Source organism: Trachemys scripta, chromosome 5 (genome assembly GCF_013100865.1).
Source record: "Trachemys scripta elegans isolate TJP31775 chromosome 5, CAS_Tse_1.0, whole genome shotgun sequence".
NCBI lineage: Eukaryota > Metazoa > Chordata > Testudines > Emydidae > Trachemys > Trachemys scripta.
In genome coordinates, this window is record NC_048302.1 from 127,064,106 (window position 1) to 127,070,040 (window position 5,935).

The window sequence follows — 5,935 nt, forward strand, 5'->3', positions numbered from 1 at the left end:
ATGTGTCTCGATTATAAATTTTTTTTCAGTGGATCATTGTAGTCTTAATCTGTTTCCCCTCGGTTTTACCCTTACCCTGGATCCAGAGCACTAACAGCCAGATGAACTGAGCCTTCGAGATCATCTTCATATGTCTGATTGGTCTGGCTGCTGATCAAAAAACTGGTGACAGTGACTTGAGCTGGGATATTCATAGCAGCTCAGGAGAACAGGGAAATGTTGCTTGGGTGTGAAATATGCAGATTTGGTTCGGAGAGGACAATTAATGTCTGATCCAAAAATGTGCACAAAGTGAGAAGAAAATGTAGGTCAAAAAGACGAGTTCAACCCAGCTGGCCCTGGGCTGCTCCCTATCTCTGTGCTGAAATGCCCCCTAATCCATGGCAACCTGAATAAATGTTCTTAGTTCATCAATATGGCCTGGGTGTGCCTTACTGTACTAGATAGCTCTGCCCAAACTCCATATAAATGGTGCGCTCCTGTCTGTTATGGGTAAACCCTGATTAGCTCATTGGTGCCAATTCCTGCACTCAGGAATCAGCCCAGGTGCATCTGAATTCCTGGCCACCAAGGGTGAATCAGGTCTGTTCCTGAGTGGACACTGGGCCTTACAGGAATTTTCTCTGAGTAAGGAAGTGGAACCTAAGGTGATAGAATTTCCTCCTCCAACATCACCCCGTGCACTAAGCTCCCCTCTTGTATGTGCAGACCGGAATGAGGAGCCTGCAGGACAAGACTTATCCCAGCCCAAGGGGTAAAATGCAGGTGTCACATTCACTCTGTGACGGTCTAAGGCAGGGGTGGCCAACCTGTGGCTCCGGAGTTACATGTGGCTCTTCAGAAGTTAATATGCGGCTCCTTGTATAGGCAACAACTCCGGGGCTGGAGCTACAAGCGCCAACTTTCCAATGTGCTGGGGGGGTGCTCACTGCTCAACCCCTGGCTCTGCCACAGGTCCTGCCCCCACTCCACCCCTTGCTGCCCCTTCCCCTGAGCCTGCAATGCCTTCGCTCCTCCCCCTTCCCCTCCCGAGCCTCCTGCACAAGCTGATCGGGAGGTGCGGGGAGGGAGGGGGAGGCACTGATCATCGGGGCTGCCGGTGGGTGGGAGGTGCTGGGATCTGGGCCGGGAGCTGATCGGGGGGCTGCTGATGTATTACTGTGGCTCTTTGGCAATGTACATTGGTAAATTCTGGCTCCTTCTCAGGCTCAGTTTTGATGAGCTAAGTTTGGTTGATAAAGATAACTGTTGACATACTATACTTCGATATCTTGAAGGCGTTGGACTTAGTTCCTTTAGATATTCTAAAGGAAACTAAACTTAGTTCCTTTAGATATTCTAAAGGAAACTAAACAAAATCAGTGTAGTACATACATGGATTAAACCTGGTTAACTGATATATCTCAAAATGTAATTGTTAATGGCAAATCGTCCAATGAAGGTATTTCTCGAAGAGTCCCTTTGGGATCGGCTCTTGGTTCATTGGTGTTCAAAATCTCTATGAACGATCTGGAAGAGAATACAAGTCGCTGTTAAATTTGGTAGATGACCTATACTGGTGAAGTGGGAAATAATAAGGATAGAACAGTTATGTCTGGGTAAACTGGACTCATTCAAGTGTGTTTTAGTAAAGCCAAATGCAAGGCCATACATCTAGGAACAAAGAATGTAGGTCATATTTTCAGGATGGGGGACTGTAACAGGGTGCTGGCTTAAGAGGCACTGAACCAGCCCATGTTAGCTCAGAACCTGCTAGCAGAGCTCCCATCAAGGGGAACTGGCTGGAGTGGGCAGGGTGTGGCTCATTAAAGGAGGCTGAGAGCAATCACCTGGGAGCCTGCTGAGAGGAAGGCCTATAAAGCTAGCAGGCAGGAAGGAAGGGGGGGGGCAGGAACAGGAAAGTGAGGAGTGAGGGCCTGTTGCTCCCAGCTGCTGTAAGAGCAAGCTGTTCCCTAAAGGGCTACCTGACTGGTATTGAATTGTATATAGCTGTATATATGTGGTGGTGGGAAAAGACTGGGAAATAAAAGGGCACTGGTGTGTGGAAGAGTGAGTCGTCTCCGGCTAATTTGTACAGCAAGCAAGGAAGCGCTCGTCTACAGGGACTGTATCCTGGAAAGTAGTGACTGAAAATATGTAAGGGTCACAATGGATAATGAACTGAATATGAACTCTCACTGCAATGCTGTGACTAAACTAATTAACTTGATTATTGGAGGTATAAACAGGGGAATATCAAATAGGCATAGAGAAGCTGGTGTTCTCTTTGTATTAGTCACACCATTCATACAATACTGTGTCCAGTTCTGGACTGTATGCTTTTTGAAGGATATTGAAAAACTGAAAAGGGTTCAGAAGGGTGCCACAAGAAGTATTCAAGGTCTGGGAAGCCAGCCTTTCAGTGAAATAGTTAGGAAGCTTAATCTATTTAGCTTATGCAAGAAAAGTGTTGAAGTTCCTACATGGAGAGAAGATTTCAGAGAGTAGAGGACTTTTAATTAATAGACAAAGACATAAAAGATGTAAAGGTTAGTAGTTGAAGCTGGATAAACTCTAGCAATTTTTTAATAATTAATTAACCCCTGGAATAACTTGTATAGGGATGTGATGGATACTCCATTACTTAGTCTTTAAATCAAGATAGAGGGTGAGATTTTTGAAAGTGCCCAGATTTCTTTATAAAAGAGATACTATCACACAAACAGAGGTTAAGGGATTTATGCAGGAATTACTGGGTGAAAATCTATGGCTTGAAAGTCATAATGGTCCCTTCTGGCCTTAACATCTGTGACTCTATATCTCATTCAGTATTGTAAGTTCATTTAGAAGGTGTTAGGATTGTATCATAATGTCAGTCATTAAGAGCCGCACACCTCAGAGACTAAGTGTAAAGTAACGGATCTCCCTGATAAAATCTTGTCTTGACTGTAAATGTTGGGAGAGAATTGGACAATGGGGTAAAGGTGTCTCAGCCTGGTAGACCCCAGCTGCCTTTTGAGAAGGCAGTAGCTGTACTGATTCTGTCACTGTACAGGAAACAGCTGTTACAGTGAGGGACAGACATAGCTCAGAGCAGGGAGGTTTTTGTACTGGTCTGTGTCACTGTGAGAGGTAAGCTCCAGCCTTGCTGACAATAATAATCTCCAGCATCCTCAGCTTCAACCCGGCTGATTGTGAATGTGAAATCAGTGCCAGAGCCACTGCCGCTGAACCGGTCTGGGACCCCAGAGGGACGGGTGGAAGCGCTGTGGATAAGAAGCTTAGGAGGTTCTCCTGATTTCTGTTGGTACCAGTGTAAGCTGCTAGAAACACTGGAACTGGCTTTGCAGTTGATGGTGACTCTGTCTCCAGGAGACACTGCCAGGGATTCCGGAGTCTGAGTCAGCACGATCTGCCCACTGGAGTCTGCATGTGGAACATACAATTAAAACTAATAAAATATAACAGCAATCAAAAGCAGTAATATTCAGCTAACCGAAACTTTCGCTCTCCGGTCTGTAATATTCACTTAAACCCCTAAATTGCACTCCGGCTTCCACATGCTGTGACTGGGATTAAGCTGTATTGTCATTTTGATAAAGAATTTTGTATCATTTTAAATGTCATTGTTTTACACCAGTCTCTCTCTTATTGCTGTTTTTACCATGAATCCACAGCAGGAGCCAGAGAAGCTGAATCGATGAGATCATCTTGCTGTTTCTAGAGTGACAGACACTGAGCTCAGAACCGCAGGGTGTAACATTTATATCAGCAGGGGACTGTCAAGCAGTGTGGAAATATGCAAAACACTCCAGTCAAAATATGCAAAAGAGCCCCTCCACGTAAGGGTACATCCCCTGGGCCAGAACCCACCAGCTGTTCAGAGAGCAGCTGGCAGGAGTGGTCAGAGCGTTCACTCAATGCTGGCTCACTGGGAACCTTTCCCATTAAACACCAGGAGAGAGTTGACCTGTTTTGAGTGAGAGCCGGGAGTGTTTTAAGCAGGGATATAAGGAGAACTTTAAAAAGCTGGGAAAACCTTTTAGGATAGATCCAGTGATGCTGATGGCAAAAGATATAAATTACCCTCCTCTGCGCCAGTGACACTGCTTATTATCTCAAGGGGATTCACGCAGGACAGGGGTTCTCCTGCTGTGACCTTTCTTCCAGGCTCCTGCCTGCAGTGGGCAGCTTTAAAATGCTTTGGGGGCTACATGAGGACTCTGCTTGTGGAAACTGCTGAGGGGCCTATTTTGACTATCCTGTCCTGCCCAGCACCAGCCACTCTTTGGGCTGCAGTGGTCCCCTTTGGATGTCCCACCATAGGGGAGGTTACAGCCACTTTGTGTTGCTGTGACCTGGTCTCCTGGTGGAATTGCTATTGCAGGGGACTAATCCTGGGCAAATCTGGAGCAATTCTAGCCCTTAAGATCCCCTTCAGAGTCCATTGCTGTCTGATAAACTCAACCTTTTTGCCACTTACCCAGGCTGTACCTTTGTCCTGTACAATCTTAGCACCTGAGTCCTCCTACAGGGATCTGGATGCTGACCGTGCAGTTGGGTGGAGCTCAATGGAAGGGAATCCCAGCCCAGCAACCAGCACCTCCAAAGTTAGTAAAGTTTGGATAAAACCAGATAAATCCTCAAACCCCAACCTCTGGCCTTAGCCCTAAAAATGTCAAATGCCCTTGTGAACCTGACACTTACTCATTTTCTCCCTCAAAGGCCCCATGTTGCTGCGAAGGCTGGATGCAGCCAATAACTCCAGTTTGTTATTCTAAGTAGCCTCTAGAATGGATTGCTAGAGAGTAACATGAGTTGTTCCTTCATTCCAGAAGGTGAGCTTGATTCCTCTTCAAACCTGCCAGCCTCTGCTAGCTCTGCAGTTCAGGACCTCGGTTCAGATTCTCCACACAATAGCATTGTCCATAAAGCACTGAGCGGCGCTCTCTCTATCTTAAATGTCCAGACAGAGCAACAAGTAAGCATTATTTTGGTGAATTGGGAGCAAAATGATTTATGCAGGACAGAAGCCCCCCAATTCAGCTGCTGCCAATATAAACCTCTATTGAAATAAATGTCTGTAGCAGCAAACTTGTTTGGCAGGACAATATACTGAGCTGTATTTGTATTGTTAGGGAAGGTGGCATTGTTACATATAGTCTTTCAAGTTGTTTTTCTTCATGTGTGAACAAATGTTCAGTTTTGGGAAGATATGCTGCACTGTTGTTTTGGTTAGGCCGAGTTCTGAGGAAAGGAAGCTGAATGAGCAGCAGGAGATTTTGCTCTGTCTTGGTATCTGATTAGAGTAAATTCTTGAGACAGGTTTGCGCCCTCAGATATGGGCATTTGTGTTGGGATGGGATTCCTGAAAGAGGGGTTTGACTGCATGCTCTCTTTAACCATCTCTGCTCCATGCGAATAAAAGAAGTTATGCTTAGTATCCTTAGACTCCACATTGCTAATTTTTTCCTCTATTGGGAAAAATGCAAGGTCCAGTCATCTGCTAGTGCTTGGCATATGTACTTATGTCTCTTTCCCAACACCAGGCCCTGGTGTTGGGAAAGAGACATAAGTAGTATAGAAGGTTCAGCAGTGAGAGCAGAGGAGTCTGTGTAGTGCTGTAAGACTGATCAGAACATTGTCTGAAATCTAGTGTAGTAATTATCCTCTAGAGCAGGGGTCGGGAACATTTGGCACGCAGCTCGCCAGGGTAAGCATCCTGGCAGGCCGGGCCAGTTTTATTTACCTGCTGACGTGGCAGGTTCGGCTGATCGCGGCCCCCACTGGCCACGGTTCGCCGTCCCGGGCCAATGGGAGCGGCGAGAAGCGGCACAGGCGAGGGATGTGCTGGCCGCGGCTTCCCACCGCCCCCATTGGCCCGGGACGGCGAACTGCGGCCAGTGATGGCCGCGATCAGCCGAACCTGCCACTTCAACAGGTAAATAAAACTGGC